General features: G+C 33.9%; 1 protein-coding gene and 1 long non-coding RNA gene across 4 annotated transcripts in view; one reads left to right on the top strand and one right to left on the bottom strand.

Annotated features, from left to right (window-relative positions):
* Window positions 1–25,098, top strand: part of LOC129805240 (uncharacterized) — a 142,599-nt gene that overhangs the window by 18,171 nt on the left and 99,330 nt on the right. For both annotated transcript variants that reach the window (XR_008752065.1, XR_008752064.1), the window contains exon 2: window positions 14,939–14,983. This is a non-coding gene — a long non-coding RNA (uncharacterized LOC129805240). The remainder of the gene's footprint in view (window positions 1–14,938; window positions 14,984–25,098) is intronic.
* Window positions 1–25,098, bottom strand: part of LOC129805239 (T-box protein H15-like) — a 69,381-nt gene that overhangs the window by 24,416 nt on the left and 19,867 nt on the right. The gene's annotated exons all lie outside the window — the stretch shown is intronic.

Here is a 25,098-nt window from a genome sequence, read left to right as displayed (position 1 = left end):
AATGGTGTACAACATCATAAAATGCAAATCATGTGAATTTAATAAACAAACGTTATGACAAAAGTCAAATAGTTTTGGGTAGTAAAAGGCACATAATGAAGGTCTTTAAAAGGGGATATTCATCTTTCACAAGACTATGCATAATATTTTATGTTTAACTTAAATGATTTTATATGTTTCAAATGCGATTTTGTTAAAGATAAAATTTTATTTATTTTTTTTTAACTTAAAGCAAAGAAGTCTAAAGGTTAATACATATCGATCGATAAAAGTGAAAACTGTTAGCTAATGCAAAATTGGATTTTATATTTGCATTTGGTGCAAGTTACGATACAGACTTCGCCTCTTGTGTGAAATGCTGACACAAAAGAAAATCAGATACGACAACGGTAGATGCATCCGACAGTATACTGGAGTCTTAAAAAAGAATCGGTATATGCTTCTGTAAATTGTTGGTATAATATTTAATTTGATTTAATCATTTTTAGGACCCTTGAAAGTCTTATGATAATACCGAGACAGACAAATTTTAGTCTTTTGATCTTTCACTTTTATGGTCGCAAAACACTCCATAATTAATAATCACCGTAAAATCTTACATTTATTTTTATTGCTGTTACCATTAATCCATTTGAACAGTTTACTGGAAATACTGGAATATCTATTAAAGGGTTACGCGATGGCACTACAAAATACGCGTGTTAATGGTTACTGAATTTAAATTCTTTGCATTAAATTTTTTCAAACACCATTTATTTACATAGTGTAACTGTATAAGAAAAGAATTTATCACTTAGAATTCAAATTAGGAGGGAAGAAGTAGGAAAATATTATAAAAATCGATGCAATGGACTTCTGTGCATCACGTCGGGTAAAAACTTTGCATAACTTTCTGCGAAGCAAACAAGGGACAAGAAAATTTATTTACATCGCTGTCACGTTATTTTTGCTACGTAACTGAAGAAGCAAAGTAACTAAAAATTCGTTCTTGGTAACAATTTGAGTATTATTTGTGTTTAATATAATTTGAGATAGGTAAATGGCATAAGGACGGTCAAATGATGTCTTCATTACGTAACATAATGCTTCTAGTCATGCTGTATCTCTTGGGCGTAAGGCTTAGCTGCATATGATGCAAACGATAATTTAAATGTTGATTCTTGAATTACTTTTTTTTCATTTTTTTTTAAATTTTAGTTAATTGCTCCATCTGCTCTATCAATATCCCCATGTACTTTTTTGTTTTTAAATATTTTGTAATTTTTATTCAAAGAGCCTTTGTCGGATAATATGTTTAAGTCGTAAAACTTATGCACCAACCCAGAGCAGAATATAAGTATAAGGCATCTACAAATGCGTGCTGAGCAATCCCGAAACTTAAGACTAACAATATTCCAAAAATGCTGAGGAAAAATGTATATTAAACTGGGTGGAATTTTTTATTAGGTCTTGGAACTCAAGAGCATACCTTTCGATGATGTGTATTTATGGTGGAATCCAAGCAGGAGAGAAAAGAATTATAATACTGGCAAGTCATTTTGTTCTCTTGCGATTAACTACTTGGCCGCATAATTAATGTAATGTTCACCGAAGAAAATATAATGCTGGAATATGAATTTTTATTATAAAACGTGTGTATAAAATAGTACAACAGTCATTTCCTCCATTTAATATACATACAAATCCTTATCTGACCATCGTACCAAAGTTGCGAACATGTTCGGTTTCTTTTCATTAAAACTCTTTTTTTACTTCTTAAGGTTCTCATTGCCTGTATTTCTTAACGCAACTTGCCGCACACTTCTTAATGTGCTGAGAACAGGGTGTTTTTTACCTTTTTAACATATTCTTCCACTATGTTTACGATTTTAGACTAATTGTGTTTTATTGTTTCTATTACACAACATCATTTGACAACAATATTTGAAGGGGATATAATCTTTTGTACAAAGGCACCTCAGAAATGGGCAAATAAATCAATCACTTGTTATCACGTCGGATTTTAAGCTGCTCATGCACTCATGAGACAATAAATTGGCTCCATTCTTCAACTTTTGCGCTCCATATATATATATATTTTTTGGAATTTCCTAAGGTTTTTGTGCTTAATAATGAAATATGGGCTATTACCGAGGAGAGCGCATATATTGTATTGAATGAAGTGTGGAGTGTTTGTGTGTAAGAGAAAGAAGGAATGAGAGTTTATTAGACCAAAACATTAATCATTTTACTTGAGGACATTTATGGCAAAAGTATAGATGTATGGTGTAATCGAAAAATTTTACGATTTCAACTTGAGATAAGAATTATACAAAATTTTTATGCTGATGCACATAAAATAGAATGGGTAAGCCGGAAAGTGCTGAAATTGAATTCAAAAGGGACAGATAATCCTAACCGGCTTATGTAGGTGAGATTCTTAACGTGAGCTAACTCGGAGTGCATGCAAATTCGATTTAGAGCTGAAGTTGGGAGACGCCATTCAGTTATCTTGAATCAAATTCGTGAAATTATACAAATTTTGTATTTAAACCAAAATATCAAGGATTTGGATGAACTGACAGAAAAGTGTTATATGGGTGAAATGTAGACCAGAATGTTCTCTATAATTTTGCCGTAGAACTTGATCTCATCGATTACTCAGAAGCCAAGATAAGCGAGGTTTTTTGTTTCTTAACTCGTTTTTTCATCCAGAGTGCCCCAAGTGTTCATTATTGAACTTCAACTAAATCAAAGAATTGTTGTATTTTGCGGGACTTTCCATTTAAACCCATATTTTAAGTGTCTTGGTGGAGTAGAGGCAGTCAAATTGGCATCTGAGTGATTTCAAAGCGTTATTATGGGAAAAATCAATTTTTTCACACTTAAACGGAAAAATCGGAGTGATAGCGTAGTCTGATCGGAAAATGATGTATGGACGAAATGTAGAGACAAATGTGCTCTACAATTATGTCGAAGTAATCATCAAAATCGGTTCAGCGACAGTCGAGATACTTGAGGTTATGTGATATTTAAATTGGTTTTTCGACTGTGGCGCCCCTGGTGTTGGTCCCACGAAGTTCAAATATTCTAGAAAGTTGTAGCATTTGGTGAGATCTTTCGTTTAAGCCCTCATTCATCAAAATCGGTCACATAGAACCGGAGATATGATTTTTTGAATTTCGTGAACTTTGACCCCTCATATCTCCGGTTCTATTGAAACCACAGCACGCATACGCACCATTTTGGAAACGTCCTAGACTGGACTATAACATACTAAAATTTCATTAACTTGCACAATGCCGTTTTTGAGAAAAATGACTTTGAATTTCGATGAATTTTGACGCTATCACAGCGCCACCTATGGTGACTTTTTGAACTTCCATCTGAAAGTGCTCATCGAGACGAAACCAAAAAGGTAAAATTTAGGTCGCTATGTTAATTAGAACCGGAGATAGAGGCCGGTCAATGTTCGAACTTTGACCCCTTATAGCTCGGGTCAGGGGTTTTAGATCGACTTAAGGTTTTTTTTGTTTGATAGGTATAATCAACGGCTACAACATACTAAATTTTCAGCCCGATGCACAATGGAATTTTTGAGTTATTTAACTTTTAAGATTTAAAAATTTTCTTTTTAAAAAAAGCGCCCCTAGCGGTGGTTTTATGAACTTGCGATGTTAGAAGGGGAAGTGGCATTTCACGAGAGCTTTCCAAAAAGGCCTCACTTTTTAAATTCTGACAATTAGAACCGGAGTTATGGCCATTTTAAGAAATTTTTTTTGGACCCTTATAGCTCGGGTCAGGGGGGTCGGGGGACCTTAAGTTTGGTATTGATGGAAAGCTCTAAGGCCCAGCTATAACATACTAAAATTTGAGTCCGCTGAATGCCATAGGGGCGGAGCTATTGAGAAAACAAAAAAAGGGGGGTCTTCAAAATGGCGGAAGGAGGGGTGGGGGGTGGGGGGTCAATGCACCAAGTTGCAATTTTCACCCGATATATAACCTTTGCCGAAAACCGCAAGTCGATATCTTTTTTAGTTTAGGAGCTATTAAGCTCCAAAGAGCGGCCGGCCGGCCGGCCGGCCGGGAACGTAACTTAGCCACATATATATTCGGAATCAGGAAGTGGCGAAACACATTTTGGCCAAATTTGAGGTCGATCGGACGACATGAAATTTTGTTAGGATTATAGTAGGTGAGATTGTTAAGAATCTCACCTAATAAGTCTTCATATTGCCTTTTCGTACTTTACTCTTCACATCAGACTCAGCATTCCAGAAGCAGTGAAAACTTATTAATATTTATATGCTACTTTTCACTTTGTATTACATGTTTTTATAGTGTTGAAAAATAATTGTGTACAATATGATGTGAAAATTTAGTTGATGTTATAGACACACGAGTGTTAACAGTGATTGTGATCATGAGATCCCAATCAGTCTGTAAAATGTAAATAGCTATATAGCTCAACGAGCTCAACCAAGTGTTTTTTTTCCTGACAAATCGAACGACAATTGAGGGAGTATTTGCTCATTAAATCGCTGATGAACATTGGTGAAAATTTCTGATATTTTCGGAAACAGGGGAAGGCTTTTAGGCTTCGCACACATTCTAGCTTCGAACACTTCATAGATTTCTTACTTTTCTGATGTATAACCTTAAGTATTAGTCTCTTAAATTGTTTCAAATTACAGTAGACTCTCACTCAATCGGCTCTTTTTCAATCGGGCGAAAAATTTTGTTGATAGTTTTCACGCTTAATTATGAAGCTAATTCGCTCAAATTCGCTGTAGTTCTTCCTATTTTATCGTGATTCTTTATAATTGAGCGCTTTTTGTGGAATTTACAGAGGCTTTGACGCTAAATTCTATCGCTAAACCGGATAACATTTTGCCCCATATTCCCGATTGAGAGAGAGTCTACTGTAATGAAATTTTGAAAATATTCCAGCTTGGTACCCAATACTTGGATTTAAGGGGGTTTCCTGAATTAGGAGACTAGAACTTAACAGTTTTTTGCGATGTTTTGGAAGACAAAAAAAAACGTTTAAGGTTCTTGAATTTTTTTGGTATTTTTTTTATAAATATTTAAAGTGCATAAATATTATATTTTTTTCGAAAAAAGATTACAAAATTCGGATTAATGAGTATTTCACTTCAGCTCTTCTCCATGATAACCTCAAATTGGTGGAAAATGAGTAGATCGTAAAAAATCTAAAAATATTAATTTTCATAAGTGTATTCCATATAGTTAAATTAAGAAAGAAAATCTTGAAATCAGAACTTTTATGGTTTTATAATAAAATTTTAACTTTTGCATGATGTTAAAAAGGAATAGAATAGGTTTTCAAAAATTAGTTTAGTTCAATTAAAAGGAATTTTATTGTGAAGACAATATCTATTTATTAGTTTTAGGGTAGAATCACATTGACAGTAAAATGCTCATCGTATTTCGTTAATTTACGCATTTTCATTGCAGCAAATTTTCAATTACCGTATTACCTTATTTCATACTCGGTGGAACTAGGTGAAAATAAAATTTTAAAAAATTGAAGAAATAAAACAAAAATTTGATAACCGGTGAGATATAAAAAACTGTACGATTAATTTCTTCCTACAGTTTTCTGGCTCATCGTTTATCGAATTTTCGTTTTATTTCTTCAATTTTCTTATATTATTTTCACCCGGTATTATCGAGTGAGAGATAAGGTAATACGGTAATTGGGAATTTGGGGAAAAATTGCAATGAAAATGCGCAAATTAACGAAATACGGTAAGGCTTTGACGGTGACGGTGAGCATATTACTGTCAATGTGATTTTGCAAATATTCGGTAAATAAATTCGTTTTTATATCTTTCCCGGCAGTTCGACAAAATCGAGTGCTCGCAAATTTGCTTGGTGCTTTTTTGCTTTGGTATCTGTATCTTCGAATATACTTCGAATTGGATTGTGAAAATTTTGTGGCACATTCTTAAGTAGTTTATCTATCTATTTTTGAGCAATAATAAAAAAACGAAATTTTAATCTTGTAATTCAGGCTCTCTCCTTAACTGGTTTACCGTTTTAAAATGTTTTGATGAAAAATATTTCTTTTACTCAATGATTTTTTTTTCGAAAAACCCCTAACGGAGTCCCAGTCAAAATCCCGAAAGCCAAAATCCCGAAAGCCAAAATCCCGAATGGGCCAGAATCCCGAAAGCTAAAATCCCGAATTTTTAAAAGTGTCATAGCTACGCCCACGATTACACCCGCGCTTGATGGAGGCAAGGGGAAATCTTCTGTGTCTTGGGAAATTATTCTGAATATTTTCCTCTACATAATTTCATCCCTTTCAGTATTTTGAACATTCGGGATTATGGCCTTCAGGATTTTGGCTTTCGGTATTTTGGCCTTTTCGGGATTTTGGCGTTCGGGATTTTGGCTTTCGGGATTTTGGCTGCCATCGCCCTAATGAACCTTTATTTTTACAAGTGATAGACTTTTACAAATTTTAGAAGGAATTTCCATTTTTAGATTGCATTCGACTATTTCTTAACGAAAAGCTATAGAATGTCACATACTTTGTAATATTTCTTAAACCTTCATAATGCCATTTCACGATGGGTGGTTTTGGGTGGCTGACATATCGAAGGTGGTGGTTATGTTTGCGTGTCAAAGAATAAACACAACACTTTTCAATGTGCATACATTTTGACGGTTTATTTAAACTTCGTGTTATGAAAATGATTGTTGCAACATTGCTTGAAACCGGAGATGTGTCCAATGCCAATTCCCACAACACCTCCTTCCTGTGCTCATCCATACTTAGGGGGGATGATTTTGAAGAGAAAATTGACTTGTCAGATATTCCAACGCAGTATAGATTCACATGAAACCGTGAATATTGAAGTGTCGATTGATTTGGGGGGATGGATGAATATCCAATAGGGTGGCTTGCAATGCAGGGGGTGTGAAAGAAACCAGAAATTTATGTTTGGCGGTTAAATTGTCGAGGAGTTTTAAATTACATCGCGAACGCTTCATTAATGTATGCACGGGGATTTCCTAAATCACCGCGACAAGTCATCACGCTATTTGCGCTGGGTCAATGGCGTGCCACCTCATGGGGCGCCAACGCGAGTACTGACGGCACTTTTAAGCCACCCCTTCCAAGCAACTCATCCATCTTCGTTGGCAAGTAATGAGGTGTGATTTTTTCCACGAGACTCAACTGGATTGTGTTTTTCACTACCAGTGTCCATGCCAGGCTTTTGATTCTGCACGGGTGACCGGATGGAGTGTGGATAGGATTGGGGGTGGTGATGATGGTGGTCAAAATCTATTCCTGACATCAAACATCAACGCGTTGTAAATAGAATGAAAATGAATTGCAACCTTTGTCTTTAATTTTCTTTTTTTTTTAACTCTTTGTGTTTTCCTTTTTTTTGTGTTTTTAATTCAGTAAACCAAAATCGATCGAATTTATCGTTCTCAGAGGGTTTTCGAACAGCATTGATTCCGAATTGAAAATTATAAAATTACAAGGGTATAGGTCTGTTGCTTTGAAGCCGGTAGTATGCAAAGTTACGTATATTTATTTTAGTTAAAATACAAGGAAAGTGTTCATTAGATCCCAATTACTTCCTCGTTGAAGGAGTTTGGTGGGTACACCTTAGAGGACATAGCTAAACTCCTTTGTCATATGCATAATAAATTTGCGCTATTCATGCTGAGCACCCATAATTCCGTTAATAGACTCTATGCTTGATAATTTTAGTGAGGTATTCGGAGACCAAATTGAGGGTATTAATATCATCAAGAGGCAATAGTGGCATGATTAGACAAAAAATTAGCCATTTTGACATATTTATGGACTTTTTTCTGTTTCCCTCCCTCAACTTAACGAAATTCTATTCACTTTCCCTGGGTCAATGATAGTTATATCCCGGTATTAATGTTGCCCATTTTTTTTTGTGAAACTTGGATGACATATGTGACGTTTTGTGAAGTGAATGTGAGTGGTATAATTTTGGATGTTTTCATCTCAACAAATAACCCACCCTCAACCAGGTGGTTTGCAATTAATTGAAGTGAATGTAGATTGGGAGGTATTAAGTTTATCAAAGTTGGTATGTAGATGAGGATGAAAGATGGAGGGAGTGAAACTGATTGCCAACACCGCACCTCATTCGGTTGTGTGATGATAATTTATACAATCGTTAACCCTTGACAGATTACACAAAACCTCATCCTCATTCTGGTAGTTACCACCCACTGACGCAATACGTCATTCATTTGTCTTGTTGAAGGTGCCATCGTGTGAAGATACAGGGACCCAAACTCAACTTCTCTCTCCTGTTTGTGATTCGCTCATTCAATATTACAAGGGCACAATTCAATTTTTTGGTTTTAGATTTGTATTTACGGTAAAATGAGGTATTTGGAAAGAGCCCAGTCGGGAAATTCTGTAACAGTATGACAATGTCATATGACAAATTCCGAGTTTTTTTATGTGGTAAGTTCGGCAAGACTATTCGCAAATGTGACTCATTTCAATCATTGGGAAGCATTGATTAATGCTTCCGAATTTAAGCACTGAGTGAGTGAGTTTTGTCATATGACTTTGTCATATTGTTATAGAATTCCCCTACAGGAAGCAAAATATCTGTCTTATAGAAACAAGACAAATGTTTAAAAATTTTAATACACCTGTAAAAGGCTATAATGGGAATTTTGTGTTTAAATTCCAAAGTCCCTTAAGGGGTTTTCCCTAATTAGGAAGCTAAAATCAAGCTGTTTTTCGCGATTTTTTTTAAATAAAGAAACGATAAATCTTCTTGAAATTTTCGTTATAAGTTTACGTATCTAAAGTGCCTAAATACATTTTTTTCGGAAATAATTAACAAAGATTTCTGAGAAATTAATATTTATAATGTATTGAATCTTGTCTTAATTAAATATTTTTGCAATGTACTAGGATATCTTTTAAATGTTCACTTTCAAAAGTTTAGAATGAATTATGCCCATGTAGTATAGAATGAGCAATGGTGGTGATTGAGATGAGAACCCCATTTAATACATTTTACTTCATCTCATACTGGGTTTACACATAGCACCCCCTACATTACAATCATTTCATCTACCCTATCAGATTTTATTGTATTTAAGAGACAGCAATGGTATTCGCATACCTTCGTGCCTATGCTCATGTGCGAGGGTTGAGCATAGAATCATGATGCTATACAAGATGTCTATTCTATAATTCGGATTCATTTCAAACATATTTCCTGGGATACTCTAGAGCCCCTACCCAAAACATCATCGGGCCAACCTGGTCGCTTGGTATCATGTAAGTCACCCCCTTTTGTGAGACGCACGCGTTGAATTGTCGAAATTAACAGAATGAGGTTGCCATTGTGCGACATTAATACGCAACTGTCGTACTTATCCGTCACTTTTGAATGTTTTGATGTTCCATGGAGAAGGTAGAATATTAGATTTATTCCCCGTGATGGGCATACCATTGCTGATGATTGCGATATGGCAAACTTCCCGAAACTTCTCTCAAATGGTAAATTGATTAGTGTTTTGTGTGGTTGGTCGTGTGTTAGGGATCGCTGACAAGAACTGGGATAGACAATATGAGCAAAGTAACTGACATCTTCGTTTCTAATATTTTTCACACTGATTTTACCACATAATTTCATTCTCTTTCTCCTGTTGTCGTTTTTTTTTTCTTCTCTCTATCCCCCTCTGACTGACATTTAACTGACAGTTCACACAATTTTTTCTGTCGGCTGCCACAGAAGCCAAAGTGTGGATCTGTATTATTCACGACAAACGATGGGCTCACATCAAATATTCAACCAGGAGGGTGGGTGGGTATAATGTTTCGTGATAATTGGCTTTTATTATTCTCGACATTTTATTCACAACAACAACAAAAGAGAATTTATTTGTAGACTCAATTTGCGATGCGACAGAAAATTTTTCCGATTTATTTATTAATCTACTCTCTGTCGCAATTTTGCAAAAAAAATCATTGAAATAATTTTTTTATCGGAAGGGGGACTAACTCAAAAACGGACAACCTTTTCAATTTAAACACCACACCTTCATGGATTATTCATGTATCAGTGTCAATTTTATCTTAATTTTTCTAGTTGATTTTTAATTGAATTTCCTTCATCTAGCACGACAACCGGTAGTTGAACGATGGGTTAATTAGGATTTCAGCTACCACCAGGCCCATCATATTAGAGATGATGGGTTTTCGTGACAAAATGTGCAAATCATTTCCACTCTAATGTTAAATAAATGAATGAATGGGTCTGAAAGACTGAATGAAAATTTGAAATGATGAAAAGAAGGTTAAGAGATACCTTATGAGGGGACTCCACTAACCACAGTCGTTATAAAAATGATAGACTCAGTTTTAAGAAATTACCTATTGTTATTAATTTTGAAACTTAATTGAAATCTGAGGTAATGAATTTGAAAAAACAATTTTAAAATACAAATTTAAATGAGAAAAAATAAGAAAAAAATTTAACATGAAACGATGATAAATAGTATGAGACAAAAAGTTAGTTTTCTAAAACACTAAGCACTTTGTTAACTGCTCTTTTGATAACCGGCTGACAGCTGTCAAACTCTGACAGTTGACATATTCAAAACTTTTTTTTAATGAAACGTGTATTTTGTCCAGTTTATAGTGTTAATTTTAATTTTATCGAAGTTTTTGATACACAATTGTGATAAAAAATGACACATTAGTACATCACGAAGAATATCCTGTTGATCTTCTACAAGGCATGAAATATAAAAACCGTTGACAAGATTTAAAAACTCAAAATGTCTTTTTGTCTTCTGAATGAAGAGCTGAGTGTAGATATTTTCCTGATTTTTCCATACTTTTCTTGAATTTAATAGAATATTTTTTTTAAGTCAGATGCTCTGAAAGTCAGGCTGTGAAAGATGGATTCAGCACAAAAATACATATCGAAGTTCAGCTGTTTCTTAAGGAGGATCTCCTAATTCAGCCAAAATAAGTTAATATTTTTTTTATTTATTTTATTTCATTTGACTTTTGAGACACTAATTTCTTGAAATCATAGTGTGGTAGCAAAGGAAAGAGAAGAGAGGAGTAACAAGCGTCCACCACCGTCTTAGGATTGGTAACCAACCTCCAGAGTAAAATGGTAGAAAAGCTCTTTTGCAGGTTGTATGCCAGAAGCAACACATTAAGTGTGCAGGGAACGCGTTACAAAAATTTCGCATTCAGAGACGTCAAAAAGTCTCGAAAAAACTGGTGTCAGTTAATCTATCTATTGCTAAGATAGATAGATAAACAAGAATATACATTAAAAACTTTAGAAAACTATTTGAAGAGCTTTTGAAGATAGAGAATCTAAACCAAAGATGCTCAGAGAAGATTTGCAAGCGTTCGGATGAATATCCAAAACTTTGAAGCGCATTTTTTCCGTTTTTGATTTTTAAGATTTTGTTGAATTAGCAGGCAGGATATCAAAAAATAAAATAGACCGATTAATGGTTTTTTTTTCTCTTCGCAATTAAAAGATCTTCTATTTAAACTAAAAAAAATTGTTGTAAAGCTATTTTCCTATCTTTTGCTGGATGTTAAAGTCAAAATTTTGTCCCAAAAATATATTTTTTAAACACAGAGAAAAGTTACGATTTTACGATTTTTCGGATTTCTTAGTGTGGAGAAGGAACTACGAGCTGCACATATCCCGCCAATTAAGTATTGGTACGACGAAACACTCCAGTTAACTATTTTTAGTCCTCCATTTTTAAATATCTTTTTCTAAAAAAAAAATATTTAAGCATTTTAAATATGCATAACCGTAAACTAAAAATTTCAGTAAAATTGGTCCGTTCTTTGTTCTATAAAAAAACCTGGAAAAATACTTACGTTTTTAGCTAATTACGTTTTTTTCCTAATTAGGGGAACCCCCTTAAGTATCCGCCTTTCCAAATTTTACCCTAGTGTTGATTAGCCTAGTATTTTAAAAGATTCAGGTTCGAATTTTTAAAGTTAATCTGTGATCCATCTACGAAGAAATATCCCTGAAAACCTGGTTGACCCTATTGTTCTATCAGTGACTGTATACTAAGCATTTAATACCTCTTCGAAAAGAGAAAAACTATCCAGTTTAATATGAATGTAATAATGTTTTGAATGGAAGGATGGTATAAGAAATGGTAAAATTTCTACAAGTCATGTCACAATCACTTGTCATAATATTTGAGGTGCTGGTGGATGAGACTTTTGTTTCAACCGTGTGTTAGTTTTCTTTTTTTCAAGCTCTATAATTATGCTCTAGGTGTTTAATTAAATTCCCTATAGTTTTTACTATTTTCTAGAAATTATCCAACTATCTGTTTTTTTTGGAGCAATTTGTTAAAATAAACAGCGGAATTGTAGTGTGACACGAAGTCTATCTAGGGTTTTTTTTGAGTTTTATAGAGTGATATAATTTGAAGAATTGAGCAATTACCATATGTTGGCTCTTGGTTAATTTTTTCCGTTAGCATGTGATCGATTTTACTTGATATTTTAGCGAAAGTGTTTATTAAAATTATAGTTACTTAGTCCGCTTGACCTACATTTATCTGGGTGATTTTGCATGTGCTTTAAACCCCTTTCGCACGTGTCCCTTATTTTCTTATTTTTTCAAGATTCAGGATTTTGTTTTTTCACTCACATCTTCTTCTTGACGTTGATACCCAATCAACTTGACAGCAACAGCTCTTTTTACCAAATACCGACTTCTGTGATGCCCTTTCAACCTTTCCTACATATCGATGAGTCCTTTCCATGCTATTTTAAGGTGATTTTCGAACATTTTACGAACTATGGAACGTTCGGGTAACGAGATATTCAGTTTTCTTTGAAAACTGAAATGATACAAGTATTACAAATTTCCTATCTTTAACTGAATTCTCTTGGTATGTTGAAATTTCGAAGTAGAATACTATGGAATGGTACTGTTGATGCTATATTCGACATATTGGAAAATGATGGAGACTTGAGTAAGTATCAAAGAGAGCAGAATGTCTACCCTAAAGCTGGAGTCAGAGCGCAATTCAGGGAATATGTTCAGGGGGAGAAACAGGTGGTTACCATAGTTACAGGTAAATTCCGGTATGTGTCTCATTCGGAGGCCACAGAACTTCTCCAATGTGGGTCGAAAATCGGATATGTGCTCACTAATGTATTTAGTGTCAGACAGACTACCAAATGATGTCAAGAATTTAAACAAATTGCTACCTCCGTGGTGTTCTGGGCTATCACAAAAATTGGACATATATACTGTCGATTTTAATTAATATCCACATCAATTGCATGTTACCCCAATAACCTTTCCCTCTCAATTTCTTTTCTTGAGGTATTACATTCCCGCCCCTGGGTTTCTTTGATCAAGCCATACAGGGCAATTACAGAACAAATTTTGGACATAATTTTTGTTTAAAAAAAGCGAATAATAACCAACACAAAATCGAAATCTGGCAATAATTGCTTTTGAGAAAGACTTTAGTAGGATAAACAATTTGGGAAATTATAAAGGTTTTTATTGCTTTGAAATTTTGTGTTTTGTATCTTGCTCGAACACTTGGAACAGCTATGAACATGCTTTATCGATTTTAGATTTCATCGCATCTTTAACAAATTACAGGACAGATTTCTACATTTTTTACAATTTTTAGATAAGTTTTAAAAGTTACTCGGTCATTCACTTAGTACTCTTCCATCATTGTTTCTCATAATTTTTCAAAAATGAAATTTTAAACTGCTCTGATGAATGCATTTCTTAATCGATTTAGACAAAATTGGATGATTTTGAAAGGTTTTGAAACACTTAAAGAGCCTTTATCGATAAAAGAAAAAGAATGCAAAAAGTATATGCATTTCGCATAATCAAATGAGTTTGATGCATCTTCAAATGGTTCCGCAATGGATTCGATTTTATCAGATTGATTAATGCAAAACTAATAGGACATCAATCTCACGAAATCGCGCACTTCGCAAAGTTTATTCCACTATTATCTTCTTGGCAGAGGAAGAAAAAAAACGTGTTAAACTAAATTACCTAATTATGGTGAAATTGCCAAGTTAATGGACATGTAACAGTGGCTCAGCATAACAATGCTTTGCAAAATATTCTTTCATCTCTTGAAAACTCACAGATATTGAGGGAAAAATGCATTTTGTGAATTTACGTAAAAAGGGGTATGTTTTCATGAGACTCTCTACATTGTTTAATGTATTTCTGAAGGATATACTCATAATAACAATAATTACAAACTGCCAATTTATTCAAGCACACGCGTGTACAGTATTCGGTAAGGCTATTGGTATCCGATGTAAAGGCATGTTTAAGGATGCATTCTTTCATTTTTTTTTTTAAATATAAATTGATATTGTGTATAAAAATAAAAACATGATTCATAAATATCAAATTGATTGATTATAATTGTCCCACCTTCCTGCATAATCCTTCATCTTTTAAATATTTTTATATCTCAACTCAAAAATGTTATACTTTGACTTCATTTTGTGGTAGACCTAAAGGGGTATTCTGTAAAAATATGAGAATGTCATATGACAAATTTTGGTGGTAAATTCGAGAGCATAGTGAACATCGAATGGCTATTGCAAGGAAATCAATAAAGCCTTCAGTAATTGATATGAATCGCATTTTCAAATAGTTTTCTTGATCTTGCTCCCTGAAAAAATTCAAAATTTGTCATATGACATTGTCATATCGTTATAGAATTCCCTTGCTGGTGCTTTCAGAATAATGACGATTCATTATTGATGTTTTTCATAGTTTCGTTCAAGCCTAAAAGGTCAAACGGATAGTGAGCCTCTCCTCGGGTTTTGATTTACCATATAAAAAATATTTTTTATTAGTTGCGAAACGGGATCTAACGATAGTTTTTGTTCTATTTTCAGATAATTTTTTGGAGGTAGACTAAAAAGAGATTTCGTCCATGCGTGGTAAGTAACTCTATTTTTTGATTTTAATTTTTCTATTTTAAACATCAAACCCTTTCAAGGTCAGGACAAGGTTAGGTTTACTTGAAAGGTCTTGGAATTTTAAACAAATTTATTAAACCGCTTGCAATCAATAATGCCTCAATATTGAACCGGTAACTCAATGCATATTTGGTACTTAATGACTTTATTTTCAAAAACTGCGTTTAAAAAGTGTGGTGCCATCTTTGGATCTTCAAGTACAGTTGATCTCGTCTCAGATCGTTTTTTTTTCTTAATACTGTTGTGTAATAAAAGCACCTTAAAGTGCCAACGTTTATTTATGCATTCATTTATTATGATTATTGTTATGCATATGCAGATTAGTTTCATAAAAACACTAAATATATTCAAATGATCAAAATTAGCCATTCGCCAGTCTAATAATAAAACCCACCGTGTTCATTGGCTTTTAAAATACTTCACAATTTTCTGCGTGTATTTCAATATTTTTCTCTTTCGTCCACCGCTTTTCGTGTTGGGTAGAAAAAAAAGGTATAAAAGTGGCAGCGGATGGTATTTGGATATAAATTTCAATTATCAGGGGTTTTTATCGAAATAAATTCAGTTGTTCTATTAACAAATTACATGTGAAACTTGTCTATTACTACGGATGGAGAGATAAAGAAAAAAAAATGAAAATTATGAATTTGCTATGAATATCATTTTCATCGTCATAAATAACCAGGAATGAGAGATCTTTCGTCCAAAATGTAACGAAATTTCAGTGAAAAAGTCTCACTAATATTTTTGCTTTTATTTTTATATTTCTTTATGTAAAGTATCTTTGCTAAGGTAGGAAAATTATGATAGTATACGGGATGTTTTAACTCATCATTCTCACTCTTAGGTTCTTTGTTGTTGGCTCTTTTTTTTTCGGGAGCAACTCACCGAACCATTGAGGAGATTGTAAAGATGTTTTAACGCATTTAAGACAACTCAGAGAAATACCACCAGAGTGAGAAAAATATTTTATGTTTGTTACAGGCTAAATTTGTTAAAATTCTCAATTAACTTGGACGTGGAGATTTGCTTTAAGTGAAACGTGCTGAAACACAACGGTCAACCGTTTAGCTACCACTTTTTGACACTCCCGCTGAGATTAATGCCCCCTTATTTAGTTGCAGTGACCATTTGATTAGAATTGTCACTAAATTCATAATGACGCGAGAATTATGTAATAATCGGTCAGGCAGTTCTTTCATCTAGTCCAGAGCAAACGGTTAAAGATAACGACTTTGTCTTTAATTTTTATAACTCAGTTTATAAAATGTAGCAAAATTTCTGTTTAGAAAGCTACTCATAAGGCCTATAAACTACATTTGCTACCATTTTCCTAATAAGACCGGTGTTGGTAAGTCGGTGGCAGCCGCATCCAGGTCCCACAATGTAAAAACAACTCTATCCATTTTTTTTATCCGAATTCTAAGTTCGATTTTCAAAACAATTTTAAGAATATTAAATGATTGAGCATGATCTTAGCGCAGTGCAGTAAGGCAAAATTGAAAAAGAAAATCTCATATTAAAAATACGTCAAGTTCAATAAAAACCAATTGACTCATCGAGTGTTTTAAACGAGTTTTCTGACGGTTGTGCCGACGTGCTGACGACCATATTATGCATTATTTTCGGCCTTAGGGCAATTCTTGCACCATAAAACATTTCGACATAATAGAGACGAAATAGAAATGGAATAGAAGAGAAAATATCGGTAAAATCTCTTACACTTCTTTATCTTGAATATGTCCCTAAATCCCATGTGGCTCCCACCCGTGACTCTGAATGTAAATTTTATGACATTTTTTAATTTGATTTTCTTCCTAACTAAATATTCATAATTTATATGTTGACCGATCAAATTGGTGCGACTTCAAATGAATTTCAGTGATTTTTTATGGCTTTTCTCGGGTGTTAAGAAAAGACTTTTTTTTCTTCTTCTCCATCTTATAGCTTAGTTGGAATCATATATTCTCTGGGTATGATCATTTGTGGTGAAGCAGCATGATTTCCCCTCTTCAGAAGGCATTATATTGAATCGTTATGGCATTTATTATATTCTCCACAACACTTTTTAATTCCATTTAACACAAAAATTCTCACCCAAAAATGCATAACTGAATACTTTAGTGTGAGAAGGAGTTAATTAGGTAGACATAATACGGATCAAAATGGGATCAGTTAAAATTTTTCATATTGAATTATCCAAGAGATCCTGCAAGCCACTGAGCATCACCAATTGAATTAAATTAGTGATCAGAAAATATGGAAATGGAGCAATTAAGAGATCCTAAGTATAGCTATTACGTGTTCTTTTCTTAATTATTACACATCGTATAACGTCTCAATATTATCGTTAAATGAAATTCTTCATACTATAGTAGTGCACCCTTTATTGTTGCTCGAACTCCACAGAGAGTGCAATATAAAATTTCAGTCAGATACTCCCTATTCAAGAAGTATGATCTTCTTCGTATCGTGTTGTAGAATTCTCCAAAAGGGATTATAAAACCATATACTCTTAAACGATCTTCAGGCCAAAGGTTTAACACAGTTCCCAAAGGTCTCAAATTACTAAATAGCAATCAATTCAATAAGGTTTTCAGAATCCAATAGATCAATAGTCCTCTATAATCAAATTATAAGACAAGTTTTTCGAAGAAATATTGACTGATAAGGAATTATAGAAGTTAAGCCATATAGCTAAGCCTTAGGTCTGAAGTCCTCTTCTAATCATTAATCTTTCTATAATCATAATTGGAATTACTCGTAGAGGAAATTGCTAATAATGAGCTTAGAGATTTCTAGACCGATTTAAATAAATTTAATAAATAAGTAAAATCTTAAGACTTAAATAATTTTAGTAATAAAGAAGCCATTTTCTATTTTGGACAGGGACAAGGAGTTTTATTTAGAAGTCATTTTGAAGTTCATTTAGAAGTGTTGTAATGGCCTCTACGTGTATAGAGAAATTTATGTCTTATTTGTATTTGAAATAAGTCTTATAATAATAATATAATATTTGAAATAAGTCTTGTTTGTCGCGGTGCCGGCCGAAATCCCGAAAGCAGTAATCCCATTGGGGATTTTGGCTTTGAGGATTTTGGAGTTCGAAATTTTGGCTTTCGGGATATTAACCGGAACTGATTTGATCCTATATCTTATATTAAGACCAAAAGTTTAGAAATAATAACTTGAAGTCTTCGATGGACCTTCCATACATCATCAAAGATTGTCTACGTATAAAGTGTAGTGACAATTATTGCGAGTTTAAATATAACTTAAGAAGATTTCTCAAAATAATTTATTTGTTCTAAAGCCTCCGTTTTCCTTAGGATCTATAACATAACTTTTGTTATAATTTTTATGTGAACAAATCGTCCATAATCGTTAAGGACGTTCCTTTAAACGGTTTCTCGCTGTAAAGGACTAAATAGGCTAGTTTTAAACAAATTTATACAAGCCTGGATTCATTTAAAAAGGTCCCGGATAAGTATGAATTGATTTTAATCGATTATGAATTGACTAAAACCCATTTCTTCTCAATATTGTCTTGTAATCATTCTCTAAGTAAGGCATTATAGCACCAAAATTCTCATAATCTGCTTATACTGCTCTTCGTTCAGTTTTTGTGACTTCTAGAAGTAAAGTGGTTCACTCAAGGGGTTTAAAAGTTTCTACAGAAATTTAAACACAAAATTCTCATTATAAGCTTTTTAAAGGTCTATTAAAAGACTTATCAGTCTTTTAATGCATTCTATTTTACTTCTTGGGCAGTAGTAATTGGTAATGAAGATAGGAAATTAATTATAAACCATAGAAGCAACTCTGAGAAATATTTGAACTGCTTCAGTTAGAATTCCTTTCAATCCCTCATGGTCATTACCATTAAAGTAACAAGAGTTCGAGCATTCCCCAAAGTCTGAGTTACTTTTGCTAATTTTGCCGCTTTTCCTGACTTTTAGATTAACACTAAAACATCTGTCTGGAACTGTCAAAGAGTTAGTTATCTCAGTAAATTGAGATATACTTAATGCAAAATAGGCAGAACCACAAGCAATTTGTTCTAATAATATGCAAGTAATTGACTTCAATTGCTGCTCACTTGGCAATTTCTTCCGGTGCTTCCTTTCTCTGGTTGTTCGAACCAACTGCTACTTAATGGAAAGAAATTTTTGGTGGCATTTCACTTAAGAGCCGGTGGATCTCAATTACAATTGACTCTCACTATAAATTTATTTCAATTTCCCCGTGGACTAAAGTGTGGCTTCTTTTTCACCTCATGTAGATGTTTCTTGTCTCGTCTTCGACTTTGGTAAATAATTCATTAAATGGGATTAAAGTGACCGAGCAGGTGCTCACCTGTGGTTCCAAAAACTAACATCTACCAGAAGCACCCAATATTGAAATATCCCTCTTCAATCGAGTGTTGGCATTAGAGGTATAATCTTGTATTTAAAAAAATACCAATAATATTTTATTTACTTTTTCGGAAAATAACACACTGTGATGATCATCATCTGAGAATGTCGCATGAGAGTATATCAGTATATCGATATCTCTTTGGAGACTAAGCGTGAAAAAGAAGGTACAAAGGAGAGATATCATGTGCCAACACCTGTTCTTTAACACCAAGATGACTTGACTCTCCGGACAAGGTGGACAAATTGAGCTATAAGTAGTTTGTCACAATCTCGCGTTTCAACTGTCCGGTCAAAATGAGGAGAAAATTGATTCTTAATCACTGAATTGCGTGAAAAGAATTTTATTATATTTTTTTTTATTTAATAAATTCAATCAACTTGCAATCTATCTTCCTCAATTACTTCTGGAGATAATGTGCATTTTCGCTCAATTGATTAATTGGTAGCTCATGACATAGAAAACTACTGAAAACCAAATAATTGTTCTTATAAATAATCGTAACAAATTCCATGAATTTTATTATGTTTTATTAATTGCCAACATATAAAACATAAGGGTGAATAAACATCTGAATATTGCAGAATGTTCGAATTCATGAGTTTAATATTGTATTTTATAAAATGAATAGGGGAGACACAGGCAGAAATAGTTAGCAAATAAAATTTTTCTTACAGCATAAAAACCGCATTGTAATAAAAAATGTTTGAGTCATACTACTAAATATTTAATTGATTCGAAAGCATACTATAACATCACACTGTTTAATTTTACCCCTGGCTTATTCTGCCCCAGTTCCTCTTAAAGCTCTGAGACGGCAAACGACAAATCCAACGACATTCTAATAGAACATCGATCGACATGTGCTACAGAGAGAATTTAAGTTTTAATTAAGTGTTTTGTTCAGTGATTGGTCGATGAAATAGTTTACGTTAAATTCTTATCTTCGAAAGACAAAATATTTGGTCAAATATGCTAAATACCTCGCGTCTTCAGCCTGATTCATCTCTTCTCTCCTTTTGCCTCATTTGTTCGCCTGTTTATACCTCTCATGTGTAAGTCTCTACACCAATAATCATAAATTGTCCGGGTCATTGCAACTGAATACCAAATAACATCGAAGCCCGCAATAAATAATAAATTAATTAAATTCCATCATCGACGTAAATAACAGAAGGAAAAAAAGGTAGAATCTTATACTGGAAGAATCTACATTGAGAGAGGAATGGAGGCAAAAGCGTGAAAATAAAAACGAGTATATCACTCATAATTTCTCGGCGATGTTTAAATAATGTGACATCCTCAGCTCGGATGCCACAAGAACTCTCTTGTGCCTTCATCTCTCTTCCATTCCCAGTTATTTCCAAAGACCCGGGATTCCACTGGGCTGAAGATGATCTGCTGCTGCTTCAGTCAAGCTGCGCACCATCCTGAAATCTATTGCCTCACGGCAGTCGGACAGCAGTGCGATTCTCTCGCAATATATTGCATCCATGCGTGCGGGTGGTCCATAATTTGTGGCATTCTGGACGCCCTGATACGCGAGAGTGGTGGCATTCCTCTCAACACTCACCTGCATCTGGTACCCACAGTCAATCCCATTCACCTGAGGGAATGTCAACTCACAGAAAAATGTACCCTCAGGATGCCCAATTGGAAATCATTTCTCTTTGACTATGGTTTATCAGGGTCCTGTTTGGAATCTCTCAAGATTGATCTACCTACGACTTGATTGATGAACATTTGATTTTTTCGCAGTACACTCAGAAAAATCAAACGATGCTAGCGTATTAGGTTGTTAATAGGGATAGGTGGGGCTACTTTGAGCTTTGTGGCTACATTGATATAGGGGAAACTGAGGCAGCAGTAAACAAGAGGTAGTTGTAAACACTGGATTGTTTTTAATTACACAGTAAAAAATTTTCAGCTAGTTTACCATGACTTTCATTGTAAATTTTACATAAACATGTATAGTATGTACTGATACACATTTGTGTAATTTGTACACATTTCGTTTGAAAGATGTGTAATTTTACACGAAATATCTAAGAAAATGTACACAACTGTGTAATCATTCGCAGTTGGTTACACAGTTTACCATTACATTTAAATTACACATTTGCAGAGTACACGTTTTGCTGAAATACCAAAGAAATACCAAAGTGGCAAAAAAGAAAGAAATCCAACGACTATCCTTGTTTTTTACTATATTAGACTTCAGTGGACGAGACCTATATAAATTCATAAATTCAAGTAGTGTAGACATAAATGTGGAGCTCAGAGGCAAAATTGAACATATCCTATGGCTAAAGCATAGGATATGTTCAATTTTGCTTCTGAGCTCCACAAATATCAGTGGTTCATGCTATTCCAATGTTTACTACTGCCGCAATCTCCCCTGCATTTTTTTTCAAATATTTCTAAATAAAGTTGGGCTTTAGCGTAACGTAATTCAGATAGACAAAATAATTGTATATCTAAATTAAATAATGGTAAGGTCCAGCTTTTTTTTAAGAAATATGCAAAAGAAATCATATATCAATGTAACTCCACAGCTCAAAGTAATCCCACTTCCCCCTATGTTGAAGAAATGAATGAAGCATTAGGAATTTATTTCCATTTACAACGTTTGCGTATATTTTTCATTCGACTGAAATAATAATTTTCCAAAGGGGTTGAAATTTAGTACAAGAAAATCTTACCATATTCAAAATCCATTAAAAATTGATCCGACATATTTTTAATAGTCTTAATGATCCTTCAAAATGTATTGAAATAAGTATATCACGCTTGCACCCACTATTGAGAGAATTAAAAATATCAGAAATTTTTTTAGTACACGTCTGTTCTAATTTTTTCGAGATATCTGTAAGATCGTAAAACTGCATAATTTGTATTTAATTCACCTATACTCTTTAATTAGGTGTGCTTTTACTGAAAATGACTCCACGTTTAATGCTTTCATCCACAAAAAATCTTTAACTGTGTGATAATGCGTTTAAAACTTTTTAATAATATTTCTGTTTTTTAAAAACGGTAATGAAATATGCATACTGTTTTAATATTCAGCTGTATTATGGTGCTGTTCCAATGAAAAATGAAAATGAAAAAACATTTTTTAGTACATGACTGTTTTTATGTGCTTCTGCATAATCGACATTTTTTTGTATTGGTTCCTGTCACGACTATTATCCAGTCCTCTTTGTATTCAAAAAGTGCCAAACAGTCGTGACAAGAAAAATCCCCGCAAAGAAAAATCAATTACGCAAAAGTACATGAGGCCGTCATGTACTAAAAAAATATGGTTTCTTTTAGTACACATCTGTTCTAATTCAGCGCATTTCTTTCAATAAAACTGCTTCATATGTAAAACATTAATCGAGAAATAATCTCCAAAACCCATCATGTGGGAGTTTGCTACTTTGCATGAGACATCCAAAAGGAGAGGTGTCTTCAATTGTTGAATAAAATGATTTATTTAACTAAAAGGCGAAATATTCAGGAACATTTTTTCTCCTGTCTGGACATTCTCTGCAACCTTAATTGCATGTGAACAGGCAAACTCTGGGCATCGTGTGGACTTCCCCTGAGATTTCAACTTGGTGTTTTGACAGGATAATCCACCGTGTGATTAGGTGCCTTTAATTTCTTGTCACTAGCACTGAAATTAATTCCATTTTGGAATATATATCTCTCTCTTCCATATTCGTTCCCGGTCTTTGGCTTTCTTTTATTCCCTCAATGGCATATGCTCCCAAAAAGATGTGAGAAAAAATTTCACGGTGAAAATAATACACGTGAAAAAATTAGCTTTTGTGCAGCACCTTGACACTCAGCGGGATGTTTATCACTTGTATTCAATTTTTCACAATATTTTTCTTCTCCATCTCTTGATGCCTAAGCATTGTGTCTAATTTCTGAAAAATTGCCGCTTTAGAGTTTTGAAATCGACCACACAAGCATCTCCACCATCTGATGGTCTCTTTTTTTCCTGGAGCTTCCACCAGGCCAGACGAAGAGGTCAGTTCAAAGAAAAGTGAATAAAATGTTCAGGTGCTTGAGAGATATCTCGATGGTGTTTTCATTTGTGTTATATCTAAAATGTCAACAATGTCATAAATTCTCCTTCTTCTTTCCCATCGTTATCCTGGGATGAATCTCCCAGAGTCCTTTCGGACGAAGAAAAAAAATAGTGATTTTTCTCCTCGGGAGTTTGATGAGTCGAATGCATTTTGGAATCTATCGAGCATGCCTGTTTATCGCTCTTAAGTCCTTCGATATGGCTAAAAGATTGGAATTGTATAATGCTTCTCAGAGCTGTCAAAGTCAAGGAAGGCAAGAGGCTAAAGAATAAGCCAAAAAAAGTGGTCATGGTACATTTATAATCAATCATCTGACATGTTCAATTATCCGTTGAAAATCCCATTGGGAGGTATACAATAGCCATACCTCTAACACTATTTCAAAATATTTTCACCAAAACTAATTGCGGGAGAATTTTCCTTGATGTTTTTCCTAGTGTACCATCAACTGTTTTTTTTGCACTGTGCAAATTTGCCAATATTCCCCCTGCTGGACGAAATAAATGCCCGCGTATTTCATCTTCTGAATGCTAAGACATCCAAATGTGCATCACCTTTTCCACTAAAAATCCTACGGTGTTCTTGGACAACTTATTTGTTAACTCTGACTTTCTTGGTGTCTTTAATAGAAGGTAAATATATAAACGAAACCAGCGGGACACTGTAAAACACCTTCACGATGGTTTTGTTGCCATCCAAACCCATATATACCCTCTGGTCTCCCTGGTCATCCCACCAGACACTCAAGTCGTTTGTATTCCTCCATAGCACAAAGAAAGGAGCTCTCCAAGCACGCGTATTTCTTTTTTGATTCCGGGACAGACGAAGGGAGATGTTGTGTACAAAAAAAAGGACGTTAATAAATTAGTGCCTCATAAAAATTGTGTATAAATTGCAAGAAAAGTAAAAATAAATTTAGTGGCTCTTTTGTCAACATTCTACATATCTTCCACCTTCTGCTCAATAAATTATAAGAAAAAATCGAATTTTTATCAAGAATGTTAACACCACAAATAGTCACAAAAGGTGAATTGAGAGATTTATGACTCTAAACACTTCTTTTTGCTGTTAGAGGTGTCAAAGAGACGAAATGAGGGTGGACATTTATTTATCGATTATACTTTTGTCATCGAGCGACCATAGTATTTAGAATTCGTGGAATACTTCTGACCAATATTATTAGGAAAATAGGTGACTGATTAAGTAGGGTTGGTGCAATTATAGTAATTTCACCCTCGATTTTACTCCATTCGTTTTTAAAATTAAAGATAAAGTGGTAATTTCCTTTTAAACTCATTTATTGGGAAGTTTTTTGCATTTTAATTCAATAAGATTGGCAAATAGGGGAGACAGGGGCAAATTTGCTAAGAATTAGATAGTGGGATGTTATAGTTTGCCTTAGAAGGAAAATGTAGGAATTATTTATTTATTATTTAAAGAAAAATCACTCCCTTCCTATTAATTAAAATATTTATCAGCCTAATAAGGTAAAGTGCCCTCACTTGACCGGGTTCCTCGACTCGACCGGTGGGACAATTTTTGAATGTCAATTTCTATGAATTTTTATCACTGATTCGT

This window comes from Phlebotomus papatasi, chromosome 3 (genome assembly GCF_024763615.1).
Source record: "Phlebotomus papatasi isolate M1 chromosome 3, Ppap_2.1, whole genome shotgun sequence".
In the NCBI taxonomy this organism is placed as follows: Eukaryota; Metazoa; Arthropoda; class Insecta; order Diptera; family Psychodidae; genus Phlebotomus; species Phlebotomus papatasi.
The sequence above is the reverse complement of the archived record's forward strand: the minus strand, read 5'-3'. Positions and strand labels throughout refer to the sequence as shown.